This window comes from Marmota flaviventris, chromosome 9, assembly GCF_047511675.1.
Source record: "Marmota flaviventris isolate mMarFla1 chromosome 9, mMarFla1.hap1, whole genome shotgun sequence".
Taxonomy (NCBI): Eukaryota; Metazoa; Chordata; class Mammalia; order Rodentia; family Sciuridae; genus Marmota; species Marmota flaviventris.
The window spans coordinates 103,331,428-103,349,847 of NC_092506.1; the positions used below are offsets into that span (position 1 = coordinate 103,331,428).

The following is an 18,420-nucleotide window of genomic DNA, read 5'->3' on the forward strand; positions in this document are numbered from 1 at the left end:
CTACCACCTAGATTCAACAATTGTTAACATTTTGCCATGGTAAACTATTAGGTAATGCCAATAAACAAACGCTATCTCATTCAAAAGTTCATCCCTAAATTTTTAAACATAATTTATTTTTGGAGGGGTACCGGGGAATCAAACCCAGCTTTTTTTTAATTTTTTGAGGCAGGGTCTTACTTTTTGCTTAGGGCCTCCATAAGTTGCTGAGGCTGGCCTTGAATTTGTAATCCTCTGGCGTCTGCCTCCCAAATAGCTGGGGTTATAGGTGTGCGCCACTGTACCAGGCCTAAGCTTATTAACTTCTAATAATGACATTCTCTTACACTGTGGACATTCTCCACAATGCTATTATCAAACATAAAAATTAATGTTAATCCCTTTTAATCATCTAACAGATAGTCCATTTAAAAATCATCCCAATTTCCTTCTATACCTGCGGGCAATGAACTGACATCATTACAGGGTTTGACAGAAACCTCTCCCACAATAGCGTGGAAACCCAACCAGCACATTTATGAGCCACAAGAAGATCCCTCAGTGTTTTTCACAGGTTGTTTTTCTCACAGTCCAGGATCCATTATTGTGCTTTGTAAAAGTGAATTTGGTTAAGTGGAACTATGTTTCCCAGAACCCCCTCCCCTGAATGATTTCAGGTTAGACTTCGCCAAAAGAGGAATTTGCATATAATCTGGAAGGCAGAAATGCAGCAGCAAGTATTATTCCCTGAAGGTCATTGTGGTTAGATGAGATGACAGAAGCATTGATGAGCATCTCCTAGCTGTGCTCCCTGATTAGTATCCAGAAACTTTCAAGTTGTTGACCCAGTTGTCCACAAGTGGCCCCAGACCTACCACCAGATACTTGGTAATGGACCCATGGAGGTGGCGGCCACACAGACCCTCCAGAGCTTTCCCATCGTAGTGCCCTGTTAGTGGCTAGAAGTGTTTGACTTCCCACATTGGTGGTTCCTTTTCTGATGCTCAGACTGCTCTCCTGCCCTTCACTTCCCCAGTTCCTACCACAATTATGTAAGGTATTATCCTATAATAAATTCCTTATCTCATCGTTCAGAGTGGTTTTGCTTCCCTGATGGAGACATTTACTGGTACTGGCTGTGGTTTTAGGGCAAACTCTTAAGGATGAGACTCCAGATCTTGTTCTCTGAATCTGATTAAATTTAACTGCATAAGTGCTTATCTCTGTGGTAAACGATTACTTAAATTCTCACCTGTAGTCCCCTGTGATAAATGTTTATGGAAGGAAGATTTTGGGTAACCAAACATTGGCTGCCATAGAAATATTTTGGTAGAAATAGGAATATAATGAGAAATGTCAGTTGCTTCTACGTATGGGGAAAATTTGGAGAAAGAAAATGATGAGCTCAGAGATTTAAATTCCCATCCTCCAACTGGGAAAGGGACCAAAAAATTAAATTATTGCCCTAAAAGAAATTCTTACCTTTTATACTTCAGGGTCAAGATTTCTGATAACCCAAACCTTAAAGGAACTGAATTTTCGTGCAAATAAAACTTACAACCTAATAGGGTCTTTTGTGATAATATAATAATAATAATAATAATGACAACAACAACAACAACACAGCAATTGGGTAAGAGACCCAAAATCTTAGGATGGGAACATTGGAATAAATACCAATGAAGCTGAAGATCTTTAACCCTGAGTATTGCTGATCCTACTTCACCAAAAAATTAATTAATTAATTAATTTGAAAAATAAAAGTGACCCTTTTTCTCTATCTGTGGTTAGTCTTCCTTACTGCAGAACCTGTAAAGACCTTCCTAGAGGTAGTGCCTTATGGGGAACAGCTGGTCTTCCTGGAACCTAGCATTACCTTGGACCCCAGCGTGACCCATGAGAAGGCAACACCAAAAACATTGAGAGTTGGTCAATGTATGCATTATTTCCCTTTTTATTTTGTCATAATTTTATACTAGCTGAAAAGTATAATGCAAATGATTCTCTTTACCTTACATCAAGATCCCTGAAATACCTGTTTACACTGACGAAAATCCAGGGAAGCCTGGGTGCAATGTTGTACCCCTATAATCCCAGCAACTCAGAAGGCTAAGGCAGGAGGATGCAAATTTGAAGCCAGCCTCAGCAACTTAGTGAGGCTCTAAGCAACTTAGCCAGACCCTGCCTCAAAATATACAATAAAAAGGGGAGTGGGAATGTGGCTCAGTGATTAAGTACCTCTGGGTTCAATTCCTGATACCAAAAATAAAACAAAATAAAATAAATAACAATAAAAATAAAATTAAATAAATAGATAAATAAACAAATAAATCCAGGGAGTCCGTATGAGAATGGATGAAAGAATATAATTTGGCCTTGGCTGAATTCATTAATATGGGTGCTATATTAGAAATACAGCCCTGTTATGACTTTTTGACATGTTAAAAAACTTTTCTGGCTGTGGGGAGACTGCCCCGTCCTGGGCTAGGCAATTCTTAGAGATAGCAAGGTGCCCAGCTTGGAGTGGATCTTTGATATGCATGCAAACCAGCCCAGAGTCAACTCTATCTGGCCCCTACACTCCAAAATGCCACTGCCTTATCCCAGGCCAGGTGCCAGCCAACTAGGGGCCACCCTGTCACCCAAAGCCACCAAAATGATTCAAACTAGCAAGTTCCAAACTGTCTATCCCCCTTGCCTTTCCTGTGTATTCTCCTATAAAGACCCATTCTTCTCCCTCCCACCTGTTTACTGTCACCCTGTCATCCTGCCATCTTTCCCATGTGATCCTGCCGCCTCCTGCCTCTGGGACCTGTGAGTATAATAAGCTTTGTTTTCCTGAGCTTCTCTTCTGTTTCTTCTTATGGCTACACCTGACTGACCATCTCATCAAAGAATGCAAAATAGGTGCACTAAGCAGAGAGCCTGGGTTTCACGTATGTGCACAAGTGAAGAGAGAAGGGCTTTAGAAATTGGCTATGAAACCCAAAGATGTCTTGCACTAAAAGAAGCTGAGATGTCAAAACTCCAGTTATGGTTCAGATATGAGGTGTCCCCAAAAAACTCCTATGTTAGTGCAAGAATATTCAGAGATGAAATGGTTCAATTATGAGAGCTGTAACCAAATCAGTCCATCCTAGTTTGAATGGACTAACTGGTGATAACTGTAGGCAGGTGGGCCATGGCTGGAAGAAGTGGGTCACTGGGGGCATGCTCTTCTTTCTTTGTCTCTCTCTCGCTCTCTCTGAGATTCCTGACACTCACCATGAGTTGAGCAGCTTTCCTCCTCTGGGTCTATCCCCCATGATATGCATGCTACCTCACCTTGGCCCCAGAGCAATGGAGTCAGTCATCTATGGACTGAGACCTCTGAAACCATAAGCCCCAAATAAACTTTCCCTCCTCTAAGTTTCTCTTGTCAAGTATTTTGGTCACAGAGATATAGAAGCTGACTAAAACAACTCCCAATACTGAAAAGGAAGGTATGCAGAGCACTAGAGTAGATTTGTAATGTGAAACCAGCTAACCATATTCTTTGGTAGGGTCCAAAGAATACTCCCTTCACCAAGGTTTGAGAAATGCTTTGATGAGAAGAATTCCAGTGCTCCTAAATAGTCACTCTGTGGTGACTATTCTTGAAAGGCAAGTCAAGGAACAGGAAGTGCAGTAATCGAAATGGGCTTCCTGAATTAATGCAAAGGGAACAACAGGATATTGGTGTGTCAGGAGCCTAGTGGAGGCACTAAGTAACCAAGACAGTGGTAGTGTAGTTAATGGGCCACAGAGCCAAAGCAGGCATCAGAGTGGTTTGGACTTCAGAATATGGTTTTGTCTCACTGATCATGGTGCCCCTAGGATGGAAACGGCCTACTAGAGTCTTACGTGATTTGTACAAGTGATAGGTGTCTGGCAATGGTAAACAGAAGTCTGACTCTGACAGTAGTCAGGGCCCTTTAACTAATTCTCACATTGTAGATGGGTCTTAAGCCCCAAGCCTATTGGGTAAAGGGAAGACTAGGCTCATCTGAGGAAGGACTTGCTAGACCACCAAAAAGTTAGACTTTAAATATTCCTCTTAGCCTTTCCCCAAAATCTGTGGTTATTGCACAGGCTGAATATGCATTGGGAAAGGGAAATGACCAGGTTCTAGGAATTACTGAAACTTGGCTCTGAACTGATACTAATCTCTAGAGATTCCAAATGCTACTGGGTGTCATTGTCAAAGTAGAAATTGATGGAAGTGAGATGGTGTATGGAATTTTGGGTTGACTCCATCTCACAGCAAGCCTAATGGTTCCCAGAATCCTTTCTGTCATTATCTCCTCAGTTACAGAATGCATAAGTGGATATACACTACCGCTTAATATACTCAGCAGCTGCTATGGTGTGAATACAGTTTGTCACCTAGAACTCAGGTTGAAACTGAATTCCTACCATGAATTAAGATGCAAAACCTTAGTCCAACTAGGGTATTCAGAGAGGTTTCCTTGGGAGGTAATTAGCATTAGCTAAAGTCTTTAGGATGAAGCTATCATGAGTAAATCCTGGCGACTTTATAAGGAGAGAGAGACCAGATCTCTTGCCACGTGATGCTCTGTACCATCCTGTGACTCTGCCAGCAAGGGAGCCATCATTACTTCCAGAGACAGTGTCTAGAGACGCTCAGAACCATTCAGTGTTTCATAGACATCAGAGGTTTTCCTACAGCACAGCCTCTAAAGACACTCAGCTGTCTCAAACTCCTGGTAGTAGAATCATTTACATTTACACCAAGAAGGCTGGGAAAGTACCCAGATCTGCATGTTGTGCACACCCAGGCAGACTTCAAGGGGTTCATGCTGTGAGACCTGAAGTGCTGATGAGATTATCTAAGACTTAAAACCTGTCAGCAGGGCCTAGGATGGCTCCACAGGTCCTCAGTGTGTTTGTGACAGAACCAAGTGTACTCTCCTTATGGAGGAGCAGAAAATCATTGTGAAAGTTTAAAGGCAGAAGTACAGAGTCAGAAAGCTAAATTAAAGAATGAAGCTTCTTTGAGTAATAAAAGATCAAAAGGCTTGTTCTGGCTGTGTGTGGTATGCACACCTGTCATCCCAATAACATAGGAGGCTGAGGCAGGAGGATCAAAAGTTTGAGGCCAGTCTGGGCTATTTAGACCCTATCTCAAATTAAAATAAGAAGGGCTCTACGTACTATAGGGATACTGCTACATCGATGTTCATAGCAGCACAATTCACAATAGCTAGACTGTGGAACCAACTTAGATGCCCTTCAATAGATGGATGGATTAAAAAATGTGGCATTTATACACAATGGAGTATTACTCAGCACTAAAAAATGACAAAATCATGGAATTTGCAGGGAAATGGATGGCATTAGAGCAGATTATGCTAAGTGAAGCTAGCCAATCCCTAAAAAACAAATGCCAAATGTCTTCTTTGATATAAGGAGAGCAACTAAAAACAGAGCAGGGAGGAAGAGCATGAGAAAAAGATTAACATTAAACAGGGACGAGAGGTGGGAGGGAAAGGGAGAGAGAAGGGAAATTGCATGGAAATGGAAGGAGACCCTCATTGTTATACAAAATTACATACAAGAGGATGTGAGGGGAAAGGGGAAAAAAAATCAAGGGAGAGAAATGAATTACAGTAGATGGGGTAGAGAGAGAAGATGGGAGGGGAGGGGAGGGGGGATAGTAGAGGATAGGAAAGATAGCAGAATACAATAGTCACTAGTATGGCAATATGTAAAAACGTGGATGTGTAACCGATGTGATTCTGTGATCTGTATACAGGGTAAAAATGGGAGTTCATAACCCACTTGAATCAAATGTATGAAATATGATATATCAAGAGCTTTGTAATGTTTTGAACAACCAATTAAAAAAAAAGAGGAATGAAGGAAAAAAAAAAAGAAGAAGGGCTCTAGCTGTGACTCAGTGATAGAGGACCTGAGTTCAATCCTGAGTATTAAAAAAAAAAAAAAAAGGAAAGCTTATTCTGAGGCTTCTTAACCTTGTATCTGCAGAACCTTAAGTCAAAATAAACCTCTTTTCTTTATAAAGTAGCCAGCCTCAGATGCTTAATTGTAGTAACAAAAACCAGACTAGTATAGTAGGTATCCAAGCAGATACACTTAGCAACTTGTAGACTCCCCACATGGGTTCTCTGTTCCCTGGAATGAAGGCCAAGTGAAAGTCACTAGAACTGTGTCTGCATACTAAAATGCAAACAACAAAAGTATCTTGTTTCTTGAAGGATCCAAGATTAGTGCCATCAACAAGGTTCTAACAGATACAGAGGGGGTGACTCCCATCACATCCCTACTCAAATCACTTGTTGCTGTCAGCGGACTGGTGGACCTCAGGGAATGACAACAAACTATCCAAACTTTGATGATGCCAATTTAAGCTGCTCGTCCAGGAATGATTTCTTCGCTACAACAAATCAATTCCTCCATGGCTTCGGTTTGCTGATGATCTGCACAAGCTTTTTACTCTGAACTGTTCATGCCATTATCTTCTAGTTGCCACACTGCACCACCCCACCCCTGTGCACGTCAGGCCGCTAACAACTTGGCAGCCTCTCATAATCTATCTGCAAGGACCTTCACACACTATTACTTCACGTGGATACAGGAAGGTGCTGCTGGCTGGCAGGGTGCCTCAGTTCCTTACCTCAGGTGACTCCCCACAGGGGACCTATTGTCCTCATTGTCATGACTGGCTTTCCCTAGAGCCATCTAAGACAGAGTGAGGTAGAAGCTGCAATGGCTTTTAAGACACAGTTTCAAAGTCACATGATGTCCTGTTGTGTTCACACAGGTGAGCACTACTGAATGTGGGCGGGGACTACCTGAGGCCAGAATACCAGCAGGTAAGGATCACTCGGCCATCTTGAAAGCTGGCTACCATGGTATGAAATTCCTGAAGGTTTTTTGTTCGGTCCCTTCCAACTTTTCTAAGTTTAGAGTTGTCCCAAAAGAAGGATTTTTAAATGTTATACACATGCAAATACTATTATTAACATTATCCATTGAGTGGACCAAATCCTAGACCAGAAGACGGACCTTGGCTTCTATTTTTGCATCTGATGCTGACTCAGAACGTGTCCTTGAGCAATCCTTTCTCTTAACATCTCTGGACCTTAACTTCCTTTTCAGTGAAACAGAGAACAAATTCCTGCCCCTTCCTTCCTCCCCCAGAGGTTTGTGGAAGTGTTTTTACCTATTTAAAACTCCAATGTGGACCTTAGAGGTCCATCCCATAAAGCCTTTCATTTTACAAATGCAGGAACTGGTTCCTAGAGAAGGCAAGAGTTTGTCTAGAATCACACAGCCAGTTAGTAGCGCAGCCAAGATTGGAACCTCAGTCTTACATCTCCAGCGTCTGCCCAACCACCCTGCTTCTGTCTTAGAATGAGAGTGTCCACTTCTGAAAAGAATTTTTACAGTATTTATGACAATCAGAGAGTAAGGACTAGCTGCCAGCTTGCAGGAGAAGACTTAGTGTCCTGGTTCTTATACTGTGTGGTCTCAGGATCCCCCTTACACTCCTAAAAATTATTGAGGTTCCATAAAGGGGATGGGGGGGCATGGGAGGAATGGAGGATCTGTAGAGAGGGCAAAGGGGAGGGAGGGGAAGCGAGAGGCTCCGAGTAGGAAAGGCAGTGGAATGAGACGGACATCATTTTCCTAAGTACATGTATGAAGACACGAATGGTGAATAACCAGAGACCTGAAAAATTGTGCTGTGTATGTGTACTCTGAATTGAAATGCATTCTGCTGTCATGTGTAACAAATTAAAATAAATAAATAAATTTTTAAAAAAATTCTTGAGGTCTCTGAAGGACTTTCGTTTATAGAGGTTATATCAATTAATATTTATTGCATTAGAAGTTAAAATTATGTGAAAATGTCAAATGTTTTATTATTTACTTTTAAAAAACAGTAATACACTCATAGTATACTAATATTGTTTTTTAACAAAATATGGATATTTTGCTATGATCTGATCATGTTGGTGTTCCATCCAAAATTCATGTGTTGAAACTTAACCCCATCAAGATGTGTGACCCAGCCAGGTGTGGTGGTGCACACCTGTAATCCCAGCAGTTTGGGAGGCTGAGGCTAATAAAATACAGAGGTGGTGTATAACAGGTTCAAAAAATAACAGGTTCAAAGTCAGTTTCAGCAAATTAGCAAGGCTGTAAGCAACCTAGTGAGACCCTGTCTCTAAATAAAAAAATTAAAAGAGCTGGGGATGTGGCTCAGTGATTAGGCACCGCTGGGTTCAATCTCTGATACCAAAAAAAAAAAAAAAAGAGGAATGGCCCAGACTAGGGGTGTAGCTCAGTGGTGGAGTGTTTGCCCAGCAGGCCAAAGGCCCTCAGTTTCCTTGCCAGCACAGAGACAAGAAAGAAAGACTAAAAAGTGTGGCCTTTGCAAGGGAGAAAATCACATAGGCTCCAACCTTATGAATTAATATCCTTCATATATATATGAAGCTGGGGGAGCTTGTTCTTCCCTCCTACCACATGAGGACCCATAGAAGGTGCCCTTGATGATAAACAGGCGGAATTGCTTGTCCTGTCTCACCAGACACTGAATCTGCTGACACCTTCGTCTTGAATTTCCCAGCCTCAGAACTGTGAGAAATATATTTCTGCCTATAAATTGTTTAGTCAGAGGGATTCTGCTGAATGGACTAAGATAACTTTTTAAGAAGAGTAACTCTACTTCCCAAAAGGAAAAAAAATGAGAAAGGGTGGTTTTGCTTTACATTTTTGCAAAATGTCTTTAATCTCTGTCTTCCTAGAAGACAACTGGGTTCTCGTAATTGTTTCTACAGATAGTCTGTTACATCATTTGACCTCTGGTAAACCCAGGTCTGTTCATGACAGAATAAGAGTGAAAAGTTCATTTTAATATTATTAGGAAAATAATTCTGATCTCACAGACCCTCTGAAAGGGCCTCAGGGATCTTTAAGAATCCTGAACCCCATTTTGGGGACCTCTGTTGTAGAATCATGCCATAGGACAAAACATTACCTAGCAGGACAAAATAATCAGCACTGATCAGTGTTGCAGATGATACAAAGATGGGAAGGGGAGTATCACAAAAGGTGATAGAATTCAAAATTTTAGCCAGTCACAATGGTATATGCCTGTATTCCCAGCTACTGTCTCAATCTCAGGTGACTGAGACGGGAGGATGGAAAGTTTAAGGCCAATAAAGTTGGCCCTAATCTGCATTACGTGGGAGCGGGCCCCAAATTCCTTAATAAGACGCCTATAGCACAAGAGTTAAAACCAAGAATCAACAAATGGGACGAATTCAAACTAAAAGTTTTTTCTCAGCAAGAGAAATAATATGTGAGGTGAATAGGGAGCCTACATCCTGGAAACAAATTTTTACCCCTCAAACATCAAATAGAGCTCTAATCTCTATGATATACAAAGAACTCTAAAAGCTAAACAACAAAAAACAAATAACCCAATCAACAAATGGGCCAAGGACCTGAACAGACACTTCTCAGAAGAGGATATCAATCAACAAATACATGAAAAAATGCTCATCATCTCTAGCAATCAGAGAAATGCAAATTAAAACTACTCTAAGATACCATCTCACTCCAGTGAGAATGGTAGCCATTATGAAGTCAAACAACAACAAGTGCTGGCAAGGATTGGGGGGGGGGGGATAGGCACACTCATACATTGCTGGTGGGACTGCAAATTGGTGCAGCCAATTTGGAAAGCAGTATGGAGATTCCTTGGAAAACTGAGAATGGAACCACCATTTGACCCAGCTATTCCCCTTCTCGGACTATACCCAAAAGACCTAAAAAGAGCATACTACAGGGACACAGCCAGATCAATGTTTATAGCAGCACAATTCACAATAGCTAGACTGTGGAACCAACCTAGATGCCCTTCAATAGATGAATGGATTAAAAAACTGTGGCATTTATACACACTGGAATATTACTCAGCACTAAAAAATAACAAGATCATGGCATTTGCAGGGAAATGGATGGCATTAGAGAAGATTATGCTAAGTGAAGCTAGCCAATCCCTAAAAAACAAATGCCAAATGTCTTCTCTGATATAAGAGGGGGGGGATGACTCAAAATGGGATAGGGAGGAAGAGCATGAGAAAAAGATTACACTAAATAGGGAAGAGAGGTGGGAGGGAAGGGGAGGGAGAAGGGGAATTGCATGGAAGATGGAAGGAGACCCTCATCGTTATACAGAATACATGTATGATGTTGTAAGGAGAAAAAGAAAAAAAAAAGTGTGTCACATTGGATTGGATAGAGAGAAATGATGGGAGGGGAGGGGAGGGGAAGGGGGGATAGGAAGGGCAGCAGAATAAAATAGACATTATGATTGCTGTATGTATATAGGTGACTCTGACCAGTGTGATTCTGCAATCTGTACAGTCAGAAAAATGAGAAATTATACCCCAATTGATTCAAATGTATGAATTGCCAAGATCATTGTACTGTCATGTGTAGCTATTAAAAAAATGAAAATGAAAAAAAAAAAAAAAGAAAAGAAAGTTTAAGGCCAGCGTGTACAATTTAGTGAGACCCTACTCAAAATTTTTTTTAAAAAAGTTAAAAGGACTGGAGATGGAACTCAGTGATTAAAAAAAAAAAAAACACCTGAGATCGGTTGCCAGTATTTGGTTTTAGCAAATCAGAAACAAAATTACATTTTAAGTGGAATGCCTTATATTTACATACTGTTTTATTTTTAATCATTTGTACGTGCATTGGAAGCAAAGGCTGGGAAGAACTGGCCTGATAGCCGTTTGTATGAAAAAGATCTGGTGGTGTAGGTGAACCACAAGCTAAACACGAACCAAGAGCTTGAAACATAATGTTAAGAAGCATCAACAGATGTGGAACCACTGAGCCAGGGCTGATAGGCAGGGTTCCTTGGAGACAGGGTATGGAGAGAAGGGGAATGGATAGAAGGTGCACATTTGCACTTGGCTAACAAGGTGACTTGGAAACGTTTAAATAAGTGAAAGCTAAATCCACAAACAAATTTTTCTCAAGTCCTTCAGACTTTCATAACCAAAAGGACAAGGACAACCCCCTGCTGGGTTCACTGGTTTCCACCAGGGTCTAACCCCAGCCATCTGCAGGGGATGGATGAGGGCAGCCTCGTCTGGGTGCTGATTTCCTCCAGCTTTCTGAATATTACTCACCCCAGCCATTTGTTCTGGCCAGAGGTATCCGACCCGGGGCCAGCACCACCTAACCTTCTTCAACATCATCCTACAGAATCTGGCTGGTCACTGGGGACTCTTTCCCTGGTCTGGCCTAGAGGAGAAAGGGTCTTGGCTACTCTGGTATTGCTATTGCCACAGTAGCATCTTTTTGTTTGTTTGTTTGTTTGTTTTGGGGTACCAGGGATTGAACTCAGGGGCACTTAATCACTGAGCCATATCCCTAGCGCTATTTTGTATTTTATCAGAGACAGGGTCTCACTGAGTTGCTTAGTGCCTTGCTAAACTGCTGACGCTGACTTTGAACTTCTGCCTCAATTTTCCAAGTAGCTAGGATTATAGGCGTGCGCCACCGTGCTCAGCCAAGGTAGCATCTTTGTGCCCTGGTTGTGAAGTTGTTCCATCCCTCACCTACTGGGTCAAGAAACAGGTTCCTCTCAAGGTCAGAAAAGTTGGCCCAGAATGTCACGCACCTCACAGAAGGGTTTCGCCTATTCTGCTCCAGCGTGAGCAGACCTAGATCTTTGACATGGCACTCAAGTTTCTGCACTGCATGTCCAAGGATCATGAACAACCTGGAAAACTTCCAGAATATGACAAAGATTATAGAGGTGGCGTGCAGGCTATGGAGCCAGAGAGACGTTCAAATCCAGGCTCTGCCACTTGTTAATTGCATGACCTCTGCACAAGTTACTTACACGCTATGAACCTCAGTTTACCCACTACAAAATGAAATTAAGATAGTGGGTATTATGAAGGTGTAGCTTGGTGGCAGAGTGCTTGCCTGGCATGTGTAAGGTCCTGGGTTCAATTCCCCTAGCACCACGTGCACACGCACACAAATTGGGTCTTAGGAAGACTGAGTGCAATAATGCATGCAAAGTGTTTCTCATGGTTTCTGGCACATGGTGATCATTCATTAAATGTTAATTGTATAAGTTAATTTTTATATCATAAAATCTTAAAGGAAATTATGATCTGAAGAGATGCCTTTGTGCTTATAGCTCGGGCCTCTATCACTATCTGACCGGAAGTGGAGCTCCAGGGAGTCCCAGCGCCACACACAGACAGGCACCTCCATTAAAGAGGAGCTCTGCTCTACATTTGCATAACTAAAAGTCCCCTCAGGCGGTTTTCCTAGAATGACAATGGATTAAACAATTGCTTTAAAATGACAGTTTTCATTTCCTCTTCATTTCTAACAAAGCTGCAAAGATTTTAAGAATGGAATTTCAAGTTTCAGAACTGAGACTCCAGGGACTGTGTGTGTGTCCCCAGCCCCATCCAAAGGAAAGCCTGCCCCTGGTGTCTCACTGTCCACCCAGGTCATCTCATCTCTGCCAAAATCTAAAGCCAGGACAAGATGGAGGCCCATAGAACAAGTAGTTGAAAGTTATAAAGAGGGGGCCGGGGTTGTGGCTCCGTGGTAGTGCACTTTCCTAGCATACGTGAGGCACTGGGTTCGAGGGGCAGGAATGTGGAGGTGCAGATGTCGCGGGAGAAGAGAGGTCTCTGGAGAAGGGTCCAAGACCAGCAGAGTTCTTGGCGTATGTGACAAAAATTTTTCAGCCCATGCCAGACAAAGGCATAGACAAAGTATCGTTTAGAAAGTAGACACACATTCAAGGGAGAATGGGGGCCATCTCAAGTGTAAGATGCCCCTCCTTGGGTGGGAGATCTAATATTTAAAGGGGAGCAGTAGTTAGGGCTGGAGCCAGGATGGCTGGCACACACGTGGTGCCAATTTTCCCTGCGCTTGGGTATTCCTTTATTTTGCAAGTGGGGAGGTGGGGCAAGGGCATGTCGCTCAAGACTTACAACTGAGCTTTCTGCATCTCAGTGGCTCATGGTTGTTTCTTTCTGTGGAGACTCCCTCTCTCTCTTCACCCCAAATCCCGATCTTACAGGGAGGCGTATCTGCCACCCTTCCAATCCACGCCAGGGTCCTATCCCTCAACAGGGCCTGAAGGGCATACACGTGGACACCCCAACCGGAACATCCAACTTCCACCCTACCCTCCACCCTTGGCTACCTGTCAGGCCCAGGGATACGCTCAGAGGTAACTCTCTGTTCCTGGGGTGCTAGGCCTGGAAGTGGGCTGGGAGCATTTGGGAAAGGAATTCCAGGAACCTAGGGGTATATCTGTGGCAGGCGCTCCTCATGGGCACATTTTCTGTGCTTCCTTTAGGGAGGGGAAAGACCCAAAGAGGGTCAGAGCAGGGCCTTCAGAAGCACAGGCCCTAATTAGGAGGCATTGGCTCTTGTTCTGGTCTTAGGGTGTTCAGAAAGTATTTACTGAGCACTTACTTTGTGCCAGACACTGTGCTGGGTATTAAAGTTGTTGCAGTCTAGAAGACTAAGGAGGGCAGGTGAACAAATAGTGAGCCAAGAATAGCAAATATGTACGTGTTTTGAGAAAACCCAGAGGGGAGCCCCACTCTGATAAGAGACAGAAGCTCAGAAGAAGCCAGGGAAATGGGGCTTGGAGGGGAATGGACTTGTTCCATGTAGATGGAACCGAGAAAAGGCCAGCAGAAGAGGCCACAGCAACTGGCTTTGAGGCCACATTCAAGAGTTCTGATTTTATACAAGAGTAAGATCAATTTACTGGATAGAGACCAGAATTTTCTTTTTAATAAAACAAGGATAGAAGACAAGAGAAAATAGAATCCCTGACATAATAAGGATAAATATTACTTTATTTTTAAAATTCTGATTTAACTATGAATTTATACATATGACTATAGTTCCTTTCCTAGGCTGAAATATCTCACCTCTTTCTTACTATGGGTCATGGTCAAAAAAATTTTGCAGGCTCCTTTATAGGTTAAAATGATAAAGTTTGATTATTTGAATCCCAAACTTAAGTGATTCTCCCAGCATCAGTCAAAAAACAGTCCTTTCTTACACTTCTTTAGTATGGATTAAATTCCAGTTCAGACGGCCAATAAATATTTTTAGGCACCCCCTGTATACAATCTATGAGTTAGATGTGAGGGAAATCAGAGGATGGTACATAAAAACACTGTCCTTTGCTTCTCTCCCGGAGCTTTTAGGAATGCTGAGGTGTGCCTGTGGGTCATCTGTCAATTTTGCCTTTTTATGGTTCTCGTCCTGGCCACAGTTATTGTCATTGTAGTTGTCATTTATGGAGCAGCACAGTGTGCTTTACCTAAGGCATCTCATTTAATGTGCTTGGGCTGCGATAAACGTTCTCACTCCCACTTTACAGATGAGGCTGTGAGATGTGAGCAAGCTTCCCTGAAGGGACTGTCCTAGTCTGCTTATCTGCCATAACAAAATGCTGGGGGACAGCATGACTTGAACAATAGAATTGTATCTTTGAAGTTCTAGAGGCTGAAAAGCCCAAGATCATGGCCCCCGCAGGTTCGGTTGTCTAGTGAGGGCTCTCTCCCTTCTTGCTGTTCCTCACATGGCCTTTGTGCTCAGAGGGAGGGGGCATTAGGGAACATGAATTCTAGGATGACACAATTCAGTCCATAGCAGTGACATGTCCAGGAAGTGGTGGAGCAAGGTGTAGACTCCTCCTTCTCCTCCAGGACCTGAAATCTTACTTAACACCTCCTTCCCACCTCCCCCGCCCCTGCAGTGCCAGGTATTAAACCCAGGCATCACACATGCTAGGCAAGCGCGCTACCATTGAGCTCATACCCTGCCCCTTAGCGCCATTTCTGAGGGGGCAAATCCCATCATATATATATATATATATATATATATATATATATATATATATATATATATATATATATATTTGTAGTTAGGCACTACACCTTTGTTTTATTTATTTATTTTTGTGTGGTGCTGAGAATTGAACCCAGAGTCTCGCACAGGCTAGGTGAGTGCTCTACCGCTGAGCCACAACCCAGCCCCCATCTCATTATTTTTATTTCTTAAAAGAAAAGAACAAACTCTTCTTGTCCACTTATTCTTTCAGGTGAACTTCACTGATCACTTTGACCTGTACCATGTTCGTGAGAACTGACATCTTCACCAACCAAGTCACCCCATGCAGGCACATGATCTGTGCTGTCTCTCAGAAGTGACCTGGCTTCCCTTGTGTAGGTCTCACACACATTTCTTGCCAAGAGCCTTCTGAGCCCAGTTTTTTTTTGGTTTTGGGTTTTTTTTGTTGTTGTTGTTTTGTTTTTTAGTTCAGTGCTTTCCAAACTATAATGTGCATATAGTCACCAGGGGATCTTTAAAAGCAGACTGATCAAATAGGCAAGGGACAGAGCCAGGAGTGGAACTGGGGTCCTGCCATCCTAATCAGAGTGCTGATCTGTGATTGTTGTTTAGTCTCATACCTTAGAACTTGTTATTGGGATTATCTAGAAAAACTCATAATTTTTATTTGGCCAGTTTTGCATACAGTTCCCTTTCTGAACCCAGGAGGTTTGCGTGTTGCTGTGGAGACCAGCTACAGCTGCCAGCGGTGGGGAGAGAGTCTGGGGAGAGAGCACTATCACACTGGCACTAACACAGGACCTATGGCAACCCTGTGCGGAAGTCTAGGCAACAGACACCCGTTGCCTGGCAGCAGCCCCCTCCCACCCTGGCCCTTGCTGCCCTACTGCATGACAGACTCAGACCCAAGAGCCTCTCAGAGCTGGTGCTCAAGAAATACTTGCTGGATGACTGAATGAGGACCACCCACCCTGCTCTTCTTCAAATGAGGACACCGAAGCCCAGGGTTCCTCTTATACTTGGGGGTAACTTGTTGGAGCTGAGTTATTGGTATGGCTGGAAATGAGAACTCAGGTTTTGTTTGTTCGGTTTGTTTTCTTTTTTGCCTTCTGCTCAGAGTCCCACCTTGTGCTGGGCCCTGAGAGAGACAGTAGAGAAACACAGCCCAAGATGAGGCCCTAGAACCACAGCATGTTAGAACCGAGAAACCTTCAAGATCATTTTACTCAGGGCTTCTTAAGCAGGGTGTTCGGAACCATATTGTGTGTGCCTGGACTTCAGCCCTGGAGCGTCTGATTCGGTGGGGCTGTGGTAGACACTGCAGGCTGTAAATAATCCCTGGAGAGGTGACCCAGATATGCAGCTGGATTTGGGAACCACTGTCCTGTCCCACTCTCCTTGTTTTATTGAAGAGAAAACTGAGATGGGAAGAGAAGCAATTTGCAGATGGCCACACAGCCATTCCTTAGAATTACCTTAAGACCTGACTTCCTCTGGAAGTCCAACCACGAACTTCCTGCCCAGGAGAGGGAGAAAGTAAAGGGGTGCAGGAAGTGAGACTGACTGGGCACTTAGACCTGTTGTCCTATTTCTGCAAGGATAGTGGCCCACCAGAAAAATCTTTTGTGTGAGTGGGAAAGAGAGTTGTCTAAGGGCCATGAATAGAGACAGGCAGAAGCCTTTCACCCCATCTTCTAAATGTCTTTCAGGTCATCCAGCAGAGTGAATGAAAAAGCAAAGATCTTTCTGGGTACAGTAGCCCATGCCTATAACCCAGCAACTCAGGAGGCTGAGGCAGGAGGATAGCAAGTTCAAGGCCAGCCTGGGCAACTTAGTGAGCACTTGTCTCAAAATAAAACATAAAAAAAGGACAGGGAGAGCACTGGCCTAGCATATGTGAGGCACGGGTTTCAAAAAGAAGAAGAGATCTCTCAAAGTAGAGTCAGTGAGAGTCTGTATCACAGATGTGCCACCAATATTAAAAGTTACTTAACCTAAGAGTCAATTTCTTTACCTATAATATATACCCATTTGACTGGGTCAGCCCATAGAGTCAGAGGTTAAGCATACAACAGTTGGAGCTGGACTATCTGTTCAAATCCCAGTTCTGCCATGTGGCTTTGGTGAGTGATTAGCAACAGCTTCCTCCCCCTCCCCCTCCCCCTCCCCCTCCTCCTCCTCCTCCTTCTTCTTCTTCTTCTAATTTGTAGACGGACACAATGCCTTTGTTTTATTTATTTATTTTTATGTGGTGCTGAGGATCCAACCCAGTGCCTCACATGTACTAGGCAAGTGCTCTGCCACTGAGCTGTAACTGCAGCCCGATGTAACTTCTTTATACCTCAGTTTCATCACTTGAAAAATGATGACAAGAATAGCAATTCCCTCAGAGGGTTGTTGTGAGGATGAAATGAATTAACACTGCTCTGTAACCTCTGAACCCCAGTGTGCCCTAGGCCATGTCTTTAATCTCTCTGCTGCCTACACTCACTTCCTTGTCTTTCAATGCCAACTACATACTGGCCAAATTTACATCTCGAGGACTGGGGATGTGGTAGCCTGCTTGCCTAGTGCGTGCAAGGCCCTAGAGTCAATTCCCAGTACTGGAAGAAAAAAAAAAAAAACAGTTGCCAAATTTGTAGCTAAAGCACATTTTTTTCCTCTGAACTCTTCATTTAGGTAGCCAACTGCCTAAAAGACTACTCTGCTTGGACATCTGATATCTTAAGTCTAATATGCCAAAAACTGGTCTCATGATCTCTGCCCCAAACTTGTTCTTTCCAAGGCTTTTCCTATGTCATTCACTATGGCCAACCCTGTCCCTGCCTGCTCAGCCACCATCCTTGCAGTCATCTATTAACCCAGAATTCTTGATTTTACTTCAAAAGATACCTGGAATGGGATCACTTATCACTACTCCCACTTTAACCATCCTGGTCCAAATCACCACCATCTCTCACCTGGACTAATGAAATTCTTGGTTCCCTGCTTCTTTTTGTACTTCCTTGTATTCTGTTCTCAGCATCCAGAATGAGCCTGTTTCAGCAAAAGCCGGTCCTGTCACTCCTGCCCTCAAAACCCAGTATTTCTCAATTTCGAGTAAAAGTCAAGTACCTGCTGGGGCCTGTGATACCCTGCAATCTACCCCATCTTCTCGCTGCTATCATCTTCCTTTACAACCCCTGACCTCCTTGCAAGTTCCCACACCTCAGAGTCTTTGTTCCTTGTTCTGCCTGATACACTTTTACCCCAGCTATTCTCCTGCCTCGTGTTCTGAACACCTTCAAATTTTCACTCAAAAGTCCTCTAGTAAAAACCAGGTGCAACGGCACACTCCTGTAATCTCAGCTACTGAGGAGGCTGAGGCAGGAAGATCGGACGTTTGAGTTCAGCCTGAGCAACTTAGATCCTGTTTCAAAATAAAATAAAATAAAAAGGCTTGGGATGCAGCTCCTGTTTGTTTTAAAGGTCCCCTCATAAATACTAAGACTCTCC

General features: G+C 43.1%; 1 long non-coding RNA gene and 1 other non-coding gene across 3 annotated transcripts; one reads left to right on the forward strand and one right to left on the reverse strand.

Moving 5' to 3' along the window:
* Positions 1-432: 432 nt before the first annotated feature.
* Positions 433-534, reverse strand: LOC114089072 (small nucleolar RNA U13). The gene has a single exon (XR_003582126.1). It is a non-coding gene; the product is annotated as a small nucleolar RNA U13 (small nucleolar RNA).
* A 2,126-nt stretch (positions 535-2,660) lies between these two features.
* LOC114088916 (uncharacterized) lies at positions 2,661-16,913 on the forward strand. 2 transcript variants are annotated; one of them, XR_003582089.3, is made up of 5 exons: positions 2,661-2,793; positions 6,803-6,854; positions 15,176-15,299; positions 15,631-15,975; positions 16,635-16,913. It is a non-coding gene; the product is annotated as an uncharacterized lncRNA (long non-coding RNA). The 2 variants fall into 2 exon arrangements; XR_003582090.1 differs by lacking the exon at positions 16,635-16,913 and having other exon boundaries at positions 15,601-15,631.
* Positions 16,914-18,420: the final 1,507 nt, after the last annotated feature.